Source organism: Thermobia domestica, chromosome 14, assembly GCF_964235325.1.
Source record: "Thermobia domestica chromosome 14, izTheDome1.hap1.1, whole genome shotgun sequence".
In the NCBI taxonomy this organism is placed as follows: Eukaryota; Metazoa; Arthropoda; class Insecta; order Zygentoma; family Lepismatidae; genus Thermobia; species Thermobia domestica.
The window spans coordinates 67,943,151-67,957,908 of NC_137467.1; the positions used below are offsets into that span (position 1 = coordinate 67,943,151).

Genomic DNA, 14,758 nt, shown 5'->3' on the forward strand with positions numbered 1-14,758 from the left:
CATAGATTAGCTTCAGTAATTTCCGTTTATCTCACGTCAGAGCATTTAAAATTATATATAATTTTTACGTACGTTGTTCTTTATATTCCATGCATTTCTTATTCCTATATTGGCTTGCTTTTCTGGATAATATTCGTCTTTAACTATAAACTAAAATGTGTACATACTTGAAAAAGTCAAGAGAATTAAGTTATTACCTTCTTGAATTCCAAATACAGAACGTTCTTGGCATATTGTGATAAGTAGGCATTAGCATTGTCTGTTTAAGAAAACATAGTTCCCAACTGTGTAAACCATGCATTGCACCAACTGGAGAATATGTAACTATCCTTGATATTTACAATGTTTGTATCAAAATAATGTATTGTCTTTCTATTGTTTCAGCCTCACATGAATTAAACATTTACATAGCTTTTCATTTCATTTATTTGACACACACATTATATATGGATGAGAATTGAGCGTTGGAGTTGAATGCAGAACAAATTGCAGGTAAAGTAAAGTGTTAATGACAATTTTTCATTACTTAATTAAATAAGGTACTATTTTACAACTAGATACACTCAATTCAAGTTACTGCAAAATATCCATTTTGATGTGTCGTTCACATTGGGATTAACTACTGCAATACTTTGTGTTAGAACGGAAGTATTTTGTAGATAGATGACAGTTGTGCTATTCAATTAATATTTCCTCATCATTCACATATGTCATTTCCAAATATCATTCAGCATTTTATATTTTTGTAGTAGAACATTAACATAAACCAAGACACGAAAATACCTGACATCAAAGTTAGTGTATCAAATCTTGTTTTGTTATAACAGTTTTCGCAAATAAAATGTCGTATAGATATTGTCATTTTTCACAAAATATAATAATTATACGTATTTTTCAATGTGTCGTCTTCAATTATTAAAAGGGGTAATGACATAACTGTTAATTACAATGCAGAATTTGATAAAATATTTACTTATAGTATTCATAACAAGAAGCAAAATTGCTCTAATTTCTTATAGCATACTATGTAAAATATTTTCTCACATCCTACTATCTCATTTCATGCAGTTTTGAAAATATTTTCCTCTCTATCTATTCCTTGAGAGATGTCGTACGAGTAATCAAACATCTTACTCCTTTCGCCAATTAAACGAAATATTAAACATTAGAAAGCGCGTAATTTCTCTGCCAACAGATTACTAATATACGCAACTTCTAAATAGTTAATTTCAATTGTTTATCAATTAATTAAAAATAACCTAATAGAGCACAGAAATTAGAAACCAAAGACGACGGGATTGAAGTTTTGCCATAGATATTTCAATAGATAAATACAAGTTTAAACAGCGTAGCTAAGAAATGCCATATCAAAATATACGAAGATGCTCCTGATACTATTGTTTTGTTTAGAATTATTTTGTTTGAAACACACTATAAATATGAAATTCAATTATATTTTTCTTTCAATTTCCCCCACACTTGATAAATACATAATTACTTCTGTTTTATATATATGCAAGTCAGCACCGTCATTTCAGGCTTTGTTTGAGGAGGCAAAGAGCAACAATGACGTAAGACTTTCACGTTTTGTACCAGTACATTAGCAGACAATCTATTAAAGTATATGTATTCCTCAATCCCTTGGGGAAGCAATTGCCCCCTCCTGCCCTCCCTAAATGACATCCATGATGCAAGTTTGATTCATCTCACTTACCTACATTTTCTTTAATGTTAATGCCCGTAAGGGATCTAATATGCATGTCATTAAGTAGTACATACTAATTAATGTTACAATACATAACTTCAAAAAATATAAGTCCAAGAATATAATAAAGCATTATACTTTAGAGTTGCACAATAGTAATAAAAAATAATTTCATGACGAATTCGCCCGGTATTTCTTACAATGTTAGTATGTGTTTAATCGGCAAAGACATGTATGTGCAAAATTTCATGTCAGAAGAGCAGTAAATAAGAAGGATAAAACGAAAATAAAACTTTCTTGTCCATTTAGCAACATTTTGTTTTACTCATTCTAATTTTTCGTATTTATAATTCTTTTCATATGAAATTTACCACAAATATACATTTCCCGATTGTACACATAGTGTCAGTATTAAAAGACGTTGCAAATTCATTATGAAATTATATCCTTACAAGAAGACAGTTTTAGATATGCCACTATTATTTTGGACATGAGTGTACATATACGTAGAAAAAAACGTGCTTTTGAGAAAAATGTATGTAAAGGTTAGCTGAGTTTAAATGAATTACTGGTTACTTGAAGCACTTAGAATGCACCGTAATCATATTTTTCGTTGCTTTCTTTGTCTTCCTCATTTTCTTCTCTGCTCTTTTCCCTTTTCTTGAGTCTTTTGTCTAATGTTATTCCTAACGCCTACTCACCTGATGTTACTCCTAACTTATTCAGAAACTCACACCTGATCGAAGAGCCATTATTAAAACATAACAATGCATCATACACAGCTATATGTACCACTCTTGCACTAGCAAATGACGTTTCTGGACAGCGTTGCAAATCATGCTATTGAAACTTTAATTCGGATTTTGAGTCTTGCCGGGAAGATAGTTCTTTATTGAGGAGCTGTGGGGCAGCAAGTGCTTCAAAGGTTGGGTTAATATGATTCTTTGCTGATTCTGGTAAATGTGTTTGTGCTCGTAAAGCTCCCCTATAACTTGGTTTCTGTTGTAACCACACCACCAATTTTCTCCTATTTGGACACAGCACATACATAGTTTGGTTTGCTTGCGGTTGATAATTTATAAAAATAGATTGCCTACATAGCCTTTCGCATTGCTTGAAGATCACGCAAGTTTTTACTTATGGCTTTCCCATAGTATAGCTGTGGAAAATCGATTTCCTTTCCCTTAAGTCTTCCCTCGTGTTTCGTTTTAGGTGAAGGTATTATGAGTCTGCTGCTTCACTTTTGAATGAAATTACGATTGCCCGTTTCTTTTCTACATTTTTTTTTTTTTTTTTTTTTTTGTGAAAACACGCTATTGAGCATAATATGCAACTGTTTCTCGATTCGGATTGGTTTGGGTTAACAGCTTGAAAATATAATCTTTACGTGTAATGTCACACGATTATGCCTGATAGGTTGATGGAGACTATAATTAAAGCAAGTGAATTATAATGAACGAATTGGTGTAATGATAAAGTGAGAGTGTCCCGAGAAAACCTACGAGCACAATGTTGTTCGTCTCAAGCTTACTTCTCTTGGGAAGGAACTAGGGACCTCACCAATCAGATCTCGGGGGTCTCAGTTACGATTCACCGATGGAAGATACTTTGAAATATTAAATGTCCTCGATGCATCTGTGCTCGTGTCCCTCTCGTTCAAGGTTACTGGAAATAAATGTAAAACGTGAATAACCGAATATAATAAAGATAAGTTACGGAGATACTTTCGGTCTTCTTTTTTTAAATTTAAACTTGAATTTTCTGGACTATAATATTTTATCATGACGGAAATCACTGTTTCATCGTTAATAAAATATTACAATCGTAAACGCTTGCAATGTGTTCTATACACGAGTGTTTCTTGACTTTTATTTAAAAGAGCAGTCTTAGGATAGTGGCTTGAGCAGTCGTTTCGTGAGTCAGGGGTGCGCGGTTCGAGTCCCTCCGACGAGATTTCGAAATATTTTATAATTTACAAAGTTGATATTTCTGACGTATAATAACACAAAACATAGTCAATTTCTCTCGTTCTTACAAGTTAGAGTTGAAACGACTTCCTTCACAGGAGGAAAAGTAACATGACGTCACAGTCTACACACTCGATTCCTACTGTCTGAAAACTTGGCGTGTTTCACAAACAATTCGGGAATACAAAATGGTCATCCTTAAGGATTAATATAAGTCATAAATTTGTCTGAAACGACTTTGTGGAATTGTTTCTACTTTCTTCCACTCTTACTAAAAGTAATAATAATATTTCCGTTCGTCATTTTCAACACGTTCCATATATTCGTTCAACCAAAATTGGTAAATATGAACTATTATATATATATATATATATATATATATATATATATATATATATATATTGTTAAAATATCAATATAACGCAAACATAATGCAATGTCTTTTACCCAAAGACATGTATCGTGATGAAGACAAATCCAATTTAGTTTCTGATAAGGCATCCGAAGGTTCGATTTTCATATTGTTCATTAGCTGACATTTTCTTTGCTTCCCCTCTTTTCCTTCCAAAGTATCTCTTATAAGGCAATTCATCCTTATAGAGGGTCCAAAAAACTTCTTTTGATTTTTCTTAACTTCAGTATGCTTATTTTCATTGGAATAGGACGTAATATTTATATCTCAAATATTCAGTAATAATAATAATAATAATAATAATAATAATAATAATAATAACAATATAGAAGACAAATTCCGTATGAGGACAAATTATATTAAAATCTGTGAAATCGCCTCTAGCATTAGGCAAAAGTTAGAAAATAGTCGGGATTGGAGACAATTGTAAGTACCATCAGGACATACCCTCTGCATACGTTCCTACAACTAGTTAAATGTTAAACGGAAAGTTTCCAGGCCAATTTCACGTAGAAAGTAGGGGTACTGAACTCAGAAAAGCCATACAAAAATTTGTTTTTAAGTAATGGTTATGCCGGCTAAGCTACAGAAGAAGTCCATTATGAGAATGAAAGAAATATTGAAATACAGAAATTGGGACGATGCGAAATCCGGAGAAAACTACACACACGGTGTTTATTCAGCACAATGCCCACTAGACGGGAGCTGGGTGGAATAGGTTGAACCACTAAATTAACAACACTTCAGTAATAATAATAATAATAATGGTATTAAAAGTTTTAAAGTAGGTCTAAAATTTGGAAAAACTTACTTAAGCGTAGGGATTTCGGAGAAGGGTTTAGGTACCTTCAAGATACATTTCTGCAACTACCCACATTTTAAACAAAAGCTTTCTACTAACGTTTGCTGTAGAGTGCTCTAGTGTAGGTTTTAGGAAAAATAACTGTAATAGAAATAATTGAACATTACTCAGCAGTAAGTCATATAATATACTAATTTTTAGGATATGCAGAGGTAAGTATAAACGCTTTGCTAAAAAAAATACCTACACACACCATAATTCAATGAGCTGTAAGATACAAAGTAACAAAAAGCTTATAAGATTCCGTCTATAGAGCAATTGTTACTTAAACAATGGACATGCACTATTTCGAGAATCGTAACAAGACGAAAAATGTTTACGACACTCTTCATCTCGTCCCGATTCTCATCTCTAAAGCGACATGATAATTTGAGTTACCCTTATCCCGTCTCGAATGTAAAATGTTAATTCTCATGTTATTTTGTTTGTTTTAGAAACAAGATGATAAATTTCTCTTCTCGTGGGCAACATTAAACAAAACAGAAATATTCTTGCCAAATGTCACGTTTCTGCTTCTAACGGTATGATCGGAGCGATAACTGGCTCCTACCTTTCAATCTTCTACGAGATAATAATAAGTATTATTATTACTATTATTATCCCTGAATATTTGGTAGTTCAAGTATTGAAACATCCGAGTATTGAAATATCTGAATATAATAAAACGTGTCATCGTCGATCAATCGCCATCAAAAATATTAAAGTAAAAAAGTGCCCTAAGCGGATTCGAACCACGAACCTCAAGATTACTAATCGAATGCCTTGACCACTCAACCACGATCACTACGCCGTAAATAAATCGTCTTTAGTCTTGTTACGTTACGTTTCTTTGCCTCCGCTTTCAAAGTTGTATGTTGTATTTCTTCGTTTCAGAACGTCTCTCGTATTCCTTTTATGATTATATAAGTGAATAATCTTCGGCAAAATTTATTTTAATAAGTTGAGTTGTTCTTAAACCTTTGGTTCACAAGTTTGTTTCTTCTCCACACGAAATTACAGATATGACATTTAATTCTCATATTTTGCACTTGCTTTCATAGCAGTAACCATTAAGTGGTAAAGCAATTTTTCCGTCAGGATTCATGAATTTTGTAACAAAACACGTCAAGAAATGAGGTTAAAATAAGGATGGAAGAGTTGATATCAAAGTTGGGTAATGTAAGCTAATGAAAACCATGTAATAACGTGTCGTATTTGAAAATAATGTCATCTCTTTTAATTCACTAACTGGTATTAAATTTAGATCAAGCTTGAAGATCTGGAATGTACAAACTCAGTGTAGCTAAAAGAAAAACGCAAACAAGAATGGACTAGATTCGAAAGTAGGACCACCAGCAAAAGAATTCCGTTTCCTAACCCCTTATCTAACAAGCCAACATGTTTTATAAGTTATAAATTTGCATGCAAATGATACCATTATACGTTTGTGCAATCAATGTTTTGCTCTTTTTCTCTTCATGAATGTAAATGTATACGACGATTCGTTTCGTTTTCCATTAGAGCTTTGAATGACATGATTTATGATTGAGTATAGGATCTTACTTAAAAAGGGGCAATACATTTATATCGAAAAAGTAGTTAACGAATTCCTGTCCGAAAAAGATCACCTGTACAATTATTTTGCAAATGGTAAATTATAATTATACTTACGTTGGTTGAAATTTCCCCATAGTTATGGGGGCGAGACACTGAAACCACCCCTACAAAGAGGTGAAGGTGACATGTAAAAGACATCAAATAGGAACGATATTAGTGTCGAATTCATGTACAAAGATGAATAGTGACACTGTGGATGCTGCGTAAGTTCAAATTTAGCCTTGGTTGGCATGGAGTTGACAATGGGAGAGTGACAGGCAAAAAAAAATCGAAAATATCCTATATTTGCGTCGGATGGATAGTTTTCGTGATCTCTGACATAAAAGATGATATTTTAGATGTGGATATGTCAAAGGTTGATCCTATTCGCGTGAGGTCATAGGGGGAACCAGTGAAGAATTCAGAACAGTTTGCTTTTAGTACGTTTCAATACACTGCGGGTGAAAAGTGATAATGCACAGATACTGATATCACACTCGGAAAAATCGGAGATATAACTTCTGGGGAAACATTACTAACTGCTGTAATATGTCATTTATAGTCAAGGTTTTGAATTTTCTAAAATAATAATTGTAAATTATAATTATCCACGATTTTTCTGTTATTAAAACGAGATAACAAGTTTTCCACCGATTTGTAATAATCATAGTATCCTAACTGAGATTTAAATCATTTCAAGAAAAGCTATGGTTCTCAATGACCTCTGGTGGTACTTTTTGGAATGATAATTTTGTTCAAGTGCAGCGCTACCTGGGATCGTCAGATCACAGGCAGCTATCAAATAGGAAGGAAAACGATTATATTTGGTGTCAAAATTGAATATGTTTCAACCTAATCGGCTTCTAAATTAAATTAAGTGTTGATAGTGTATGCGATAAATTGTGAATATGTGAGTTTATTGCTGTAAAAGCTTTGGTTTATAACTGGAATACCTACTGTAAGTAAATTATTTTCTAGAATTTCTCTTGGCAAGTTAGTACGCCATTTAACATTGTGGTTGTTTTTATGCTGCTATCGCTGGTCGATATTTGAATGATAATGAGTTTTATAGTTGAGTTCTCAATTTTGTGATCTAAATTAAATTCATTTTGTGTTATTTTTTGTATTCTTAAAATTTGGCAATTAATTATATTGTTCGAGTTTACAGATATAAAGTTGATAATATCCGATTTAACTCTATTATTTGACTAATGTAGAGCTTAGTTTACCTGGCGTGCTATGAGAGTATTTTTACTAGTAGCTATTGGATTTAATAAGTTCCCACTTTTGTTCAGTTACTTGAACTATATCAACATAACCATAATTTATTTTTTAGTGGGGGAATTAAATTCCCTTCCTTCCAGCGTGCACGTTTAAGTTGTCTTTGCGGAGGCAGGTGCGCGTGTAACGTGTTAATATCCTTCCAAAATAATTGTAGTACTAATATAAATATATATTTAGAAACAGGATATACGTTACAAATCTAAATAGCTGCCTGTGATCTCAGTTGGTGAGTGGGAATGTAAAATATGTTATTATTTCTTGTTATGTGATAGATAGAGCCGGATTATTTTGTAAAAGGGTTGCATTATAGCTAAATAGTAAGTAATAAGAATTGTATTGAGCGTCACCGAGTGGTTCGTAAGATGGCGACCGGATCTGTTAATCATGACCTACGTCTTGAACTTGATCATTTCGAAAATGGTGATACTGGAGTTTTAGTAATTAACCAAACTCAATTGACAAATCCTAGTGTGGAAAATCACACTAGTGATCCTGGTGTTTTGAGTGACGCTGGAAAGAATAATACGGTAGAAAATAATTCATTTGTTATTGCAAGTGGCAATAAAAATCAGAGCGATAACGTTTGTATTAAGGCTTCGCCTAGTCGCCCGGGGGTGTCAGGTGGCCACGAGCAAACAGCAGTCGGCGGTCAAGGCCGTTCACCTCCAACAGCTGGTGGTAGCTTATCAGCACAAATACGAGCAATTCGTTCGCACTTGGCTGGAACTCAGATATTTCCTTCAGAATCAGTTGTAAATAATTTCACATGCAATACTAATGCTTCTGTTTTGAGAACAGATTTAAGTAAACTTGTAACTCATTCAGCACAAAATCTTTAAACGATTTTGCTCGTAATATACCCTTTTGTGATGGAAGCAAAGATATAGAACTCTTTCAGTTTTTGCTTTCTGTTTATAAAATTAATAAACTGAGGTTGTTTCCCTTAGAATGTATTATGATGTTGGCTATTGGAAAAACTACTGCTTTATTAAATACAGAATTACTTAAGTTGTTGGGCAATGTTAATGACTGGTTGGAGGTATGTCGTGCCTTACGAACTTCTCTGTTGACACCATTAGGCTTACGAGAAATAAATAGATTGTTTGTTGAACGTATTCAGAGCAAGAATGAAAATATATTAGAATATATCAGCAATATTTATGATGCTTATGTGGTGTTTCAAGGCACTCTAAATGAAGAGGGTATTAAAGTGAATGTTTTACAGGGTATGAAACCAGATATTAGATATGCAATCTTTAAATATATTATTCCATCAACTTATCAAGAACTTTATGAGGAAGTTGTTAAATATGTGAATTATGAAAGATCAAAATTAGTCTATGATGAAATGTGCGGGTCAAATTTTTCTATTGAGTGTAAAAAGAGAATAAAATGTTATTTTTGTGGCGGGGATCATAAGGTTATAAATTGTATGTATAAAAAGCAACAACAAAAACAACAGGCGGCCTTGATGAATAGAACGTCAACCGAAGATAATAGGAAACCTATAGCTACATTTATCGATGCGTATTTTTTGGGACGAAAGTTAGAAGGAGCCTTAGATACTTGCAGTACAGTGAATCTTTGTGATATAGACTCTTTTAAAGAATGGGAACAAAACACTAACTGGAGAGTGCAATATATTAAAGATACTTTTCGTGGAGTGGGGATTGGAAAGGAAGTGCTTTATTTAGATCAATGTGTTGTTCTACCGATAAAAATTGGTGGTTTAACTTACAAACTTAAATTCTTTTTGCATAAAAACTTGTCACCTAAGTTTATTATAGGAATAGACGGAATTAGTTTTCTTAAAGGAGCAATAGACATTAACAAGAAACAATTTATAATAGATGGTGGAAAAGTTAAAGTTCCAATAAGGTTAAATAATACCCCTACTCTTTTGAAAAATGATTCTGCCGCAGAAACTAATCATTCCAGGTCCCATAAGTTTCCGACTTCTAAATGGTTTGTGGAACATCAGGCGTCTCGCGATGGTGTGCAAGCAGAAACATTTTCAAACAGCAGAGCCACATCCAGGGCGGTGGTACATAATTTTCAACAGTCTGGTACACAGGGGGATGGATCCAATGTACGAGAGGATACGAGAACTCCTAATAGGCAGGCTACCAAGGTTTTGGTCGATCACAAGTTGGTGAATGAAGATCCTGATTTACCAAGGTATGTAAATGAATTGGTTGCTAATTATTCTGACGTTTTCAGCGATCGTATTGGAACAGTTAAAAACTTTGAGTATGAATTAAAAGTGACTGATGAAACCCCTATTCGAAATAAAGCATATCCGATTTCACGTAGTGAACAGAAGGAGATGGATAAAATTATTGATGATTGGTTAGAACAGAACATTATTGAAAAAAGTAATAGTTGTTGGGCTTTTCCTGCATTTTTAGTTAAAAATAAGAGTGGGGGAAGAAGATTAGTAGTCAATTACAAAGGTTTGAATGACAGACTGTTGGTTAATTCTCAATATACTCCGCTTATTGAGGATGTTATTGCACAATTATCTCAAGAGCGTATCTTTAGTGTGATCGATCTACGTAAAGCTTATCTACAACTGAAGATATCTGAGAATTCGCGCCAGTATACTGCGTTTTTGACGCACAGAGGCCTTTTTCAATTTCGTTATTTACCTTTCGGATTATCTGTGGGGTCTTACTTGTTGTCAAAACTTATGACAGACTTGTTATATCCCTTAAAAGAGGAAGGATTGGAGTGGTTTTTTGATGATGTCGTACTGGTTTCTAAAGATATTGTTTCGCATAAGAAATTGTTGACAAAAGTGTTGAATATTTTTCGTGAAAATGGTATTACGCTGTCACTTGATAAAAGTGTTATGTTTCAAACCAGAATTTCTTACTTAGGTCATATTATTGAATATAATAAATTTGAAATGGATCCTGCTCGCCTAGATATTATACGCAACTTACCAGCACCAAAAAATCGTCGGGGGGTGTTGCGTTTATGTTTATTCTTGCAATATTACTCAAGGTTCGTGCCTGGTTTTCATGAAATAATGCATCCAATAAATGAATTGAGATCTCCTAAGGTGGCATTTCATTGGGGACCCGCCCAGAAAAAAGCCTTAGATGATATCAAGGCAATGTTCGAATCCCACATTGTGCTTAAATTACCCGATTTAAACCAAAAGTTTATAGTGTGTTGCGATTCATCATTAAAAAGTCTTGGAGGGGTGATCCAACAGTACGATTCAGAAGGCTACTTGAGACCTGTAGCGTATTTCAGTCGAAAATTACGTCCTTATGATTATAGTAAGCCCATTTATTTGCTTGAATTGATGTCAGTAGTGGAGACTCTAGAACGATTTAAAATCTATTTACATAATAAATTTGAATTATTAGTAGATAATCAAAGTTTGTCTTATGCCCTCAAGAATATTAAACGTGTAAAAAAATATGGTAGCTTATTGCATAGGTTGTTTGCCTTTCATTTTGATGTTAAGCACATATCGTCAAATTTAAATGTAACATCTGATTTTATTTCTAGAGTATATAACACCCATGATTTCGAATTGATTGAGAATGTACAATCTAGTGATGAGGAAATGCAAAACCTATGTATGGTAAATATGTGGGATATGCCCTATGCATCTTTATCTATTAAGGAGCATCAGTATAAAGATCCTTTTTTGTCAGAAATAATTAAAAAATTGGAAAGCAAACAACAGGTAGAAGGTTATAAATTGGTAAACGGAATACTTTGTAAGAAAACAAAAGCATATAAGAACTCCTATAAGGTTTGTGTTCCCAAAAATTTATGGAGAGTATTGTTGGAATTCTATCATGGACAAATTTTGCCCGGTGGTCACGGAGGGGTGAGCCGTACGATTGGGAAATTAGCCTCGCGCTATACATGGCCTGGTATCTTGAAAGATATTAAGGAATACGTAACCACTTGTAAAGAATGTCAATTAGCCAAAGCCGAAAATAAGAAAAAGATGGGGTTGTTAGTATCAGAATATGAAAAGACTGTAAACGGTCTTTGGTATGGAGATGTAATTGGGCCAATAACAAGATCAAAATCAGGACGTTATTGTTTAATTATAGTAGATGGTTGTTCACGTTTTGTTTATCTGGAACCTATTAAAGTTTTGTCCAGCCAAAGTATTATACATAAGATGTATAAGTTAATGTGTAGGCATGGGTTTATACATGCTTTCGCCCATGATTGTCACTCTATTTTTGTATCTAAATTGTTCACGGACTTTTTATATAGTCAAGGAATCAAAGATATCAGGATTTCCCCCTACGCAGCGTTTTCGAATTTGAGTGAAAGATACATACGTTCTGTGAAAAATGGGTTAAAGATATTTTTCCATGATAAACAACAACAGTGGGATAAGGGCATACACGAAATTGAATTTTCACTCAATAATTCGATCCACACAGAACTAAAGTGTAGTCCAGTGGATATAGTATACGGGTATAATGTCTGTGACCCTCTTGACACTAAGTGGAATGTGGATAAGAATAAAGGTGAAATTTGGGCATCGGCGATGCGTAATATGGAGTTAGCGTGGAAGAGAAGGAAGGCGTTATATGATAAAAAGAGAATTCCTGTTGATTATAAGGTGGGGGATAAATTATTAATAAAATCGCAAGTTAAGTCATCATTGGTGGCCAAGTTTAATAAGAGCTTGGCTTATCGTTGGGAGGGCCCATACACATTGGTCAAATTCCTGGGTCAGAACAGTGTTCAAATTAGATCTGATGCTAATCCTAATGATGTTCGTAGGTCACATGTAGCCCTTACTAAAAAGTATCGAGAGAGAAGAGATATAACTGCAACATAAAAAAAAATCCGGCTAATTTAGAGTATCTGTCAGTGTTACCGCTTACCACAGTTTTATTTTGGTTATGTATTTGTTTGTGTATTATTTGTTTTGATCAAATAGTAATTGTTATTTCTATTGCAGGCCTGCAATGCCGTGTTTTGTATATTGTCGCGACTACCATTGATGTATGTATGTGTCCATGAATAAGTTTGGTTTCGGATATTGTCAATTATTGCAGAATTTGTCAGCTGTATGTAAGTAGTATGTTTTTATTGTTTATTGCCTAAATGGATATTTTGGAGAGCAAATATCTGTAAAAAAAAATCAATTCTGCATTTCCAGGTTAGCTAACATTGTTAATTTGAGCATTGATAAATAGTTTGATAATGCTTATGAGGAATAAGATTTGAAATTAATCTATCCGATATTAGACAAGATTGAAGAATAATCTAGGCTGTATTCTTATAATTTATTAATGAGTTAATTGCCATAATTATTAACGGGTGATGGATTAGAAGTAGAGATCCATGAGTGAATGTATTTTGTATGGCGATGGATGATTCTGGTTATTATTAGTATTTGATTTTGTTTAGTTCGTTTCTTTTTTTCTTTTTGGGGGTTAGGTATGAATGATGGAGTGGATGATTCAAATTAACTAAAGGAGATATTATTAGTAGTTACCTTATGGCAGTTGCTTATTAAATGGATTATAATTTAGGAACATTTATATTAAAAAGGTTAACTTTTTAATTCGGGAGAGCAGGATGTGTGTAATATGTCATTTATAGTCAAGGTTTTGAATTTTCTAAAATAATAATTATAAATTATAATTATCCTCGATTTTTCTGTTATTAAAACGAGATAACAAGTTTTCCACCGATTTGTAATAATCATAGTATCCTAACTGAGATTTAAATCATTTCAAGAAAAGCTATGGTTCTCAATGACCTCTGGTGGTACTTTTTGGAATGATAATTTTGTTCAAGTGCAGCGCTACCTGGGATCGTCAGATCACAGGCAGCTATCAAATAGGAAGGAAAACGATTATATTTGGTGTCAAAATTGAATATGTTTCAACCTAATCGGCTTCTAAATTAAATTAAGTGTTGATAGTGTATGTGATAAATTGTGAATATGTGAGTTTATTGCTGTAAAAGCTTTGGTTTATAACTGGAATACCTACTGTAAGTAAATTATTTTCTAGAATTTCTCTTGGCAAGTTAGTACGCCATTTAACATTGTGGTTGTTTTTATGCTGCTATCGCTGGTCGATATTTGAATGATAATGAGTTTTATAGTTGAGTTCTCAATTTTGTGATCTAAATTAAATTCATTTTGTGTTATTTTTTGTATTCTTAAAATTTGGCAATTAATTATATTGTTCGAGTTTACAGATATAAAGTTGATAATATCCGATTTAACTCTATTATTTGACTAATGTAGAGCTTAGTTTACCTGGCGTGCTATGAGAGTATTTTTACTAGTAGCTATTGGATTTAATAAGTTCCCACTTTTGTTCAGTTACTTGAACTATACCAACATAACCATAATTTATTTTTTAGTGGGGGAATTAAATTCTCCTTCCTTCCAGCGTGCACGTTTAAGTTGTCTTTGCGGAGGCAGGTGCGCGTGTAACGTGTTAATATCCTTCCAAAATAATTGTAGTACTAATATAAATATATATTTAGAAACAGGATATACGTTACACTGCTCACTTTCTAAAATTTTCACTGCTTTGCAGATGCGTAAGACAAGGATTTTTTGAGGGCATGTTTTACTAAAATGTCTATTATTATCTCTAAAATTAGATATAATTTACAGAAAAGTAGTGATTTCGTGGGGCAGGAGCTCTGGATTGCCAAGGCCTGCATTCTGTGCATGTTACTGCTGCTCTGAATTGTCATAAGCTCCTCTTCAAATGTAAGACGTAAAATGTAATTAAGAGTCGTATAACATAGAATACAATATATATATAAAATATGTTAAAATAAATAAGAAATACAGTAGAATATATTTATAAAACATTGTTCAAGGACAAGGTTTTTTAAACAATCATACTTGAATGTAAAATATACTTTCAACACAATTTTCCATTTATGCAAGTCTACAAACAAGTTAGGAGTGTCATCTGGTAGCCACTATT

The 14,758-nt window shown here is 33.2% G+C and overlaps 1 long non-coding RNA gene across 3 annotated transcripts in view; it reads left to right on the top strand.

Moving 5' to 3' along the window:
* The first annotated feature begins 417 nt into the window (after window positions 1-417).
* The window catches only part of LOC145670615 (uncharacterized), a 201,852-nt gene continuing 187,511 nt past the window's right edge, over window positions 418-14,758 (top strand). For 2 of the 3 annotated variants that reach the window (XR_014128362.1, XR_014128364.1), the window contains exon 1: window positions 418-492. This is a non-coding gene — a long non-coding RNA (uncharacterized LOC145670615). Of the gene's footprint in view, window positions 493-12,711; window positions 12,870-14,758 lie in introns of those variants that run through there. The other variant, XR_014128363.1, reaches the window with a different exon arrangement.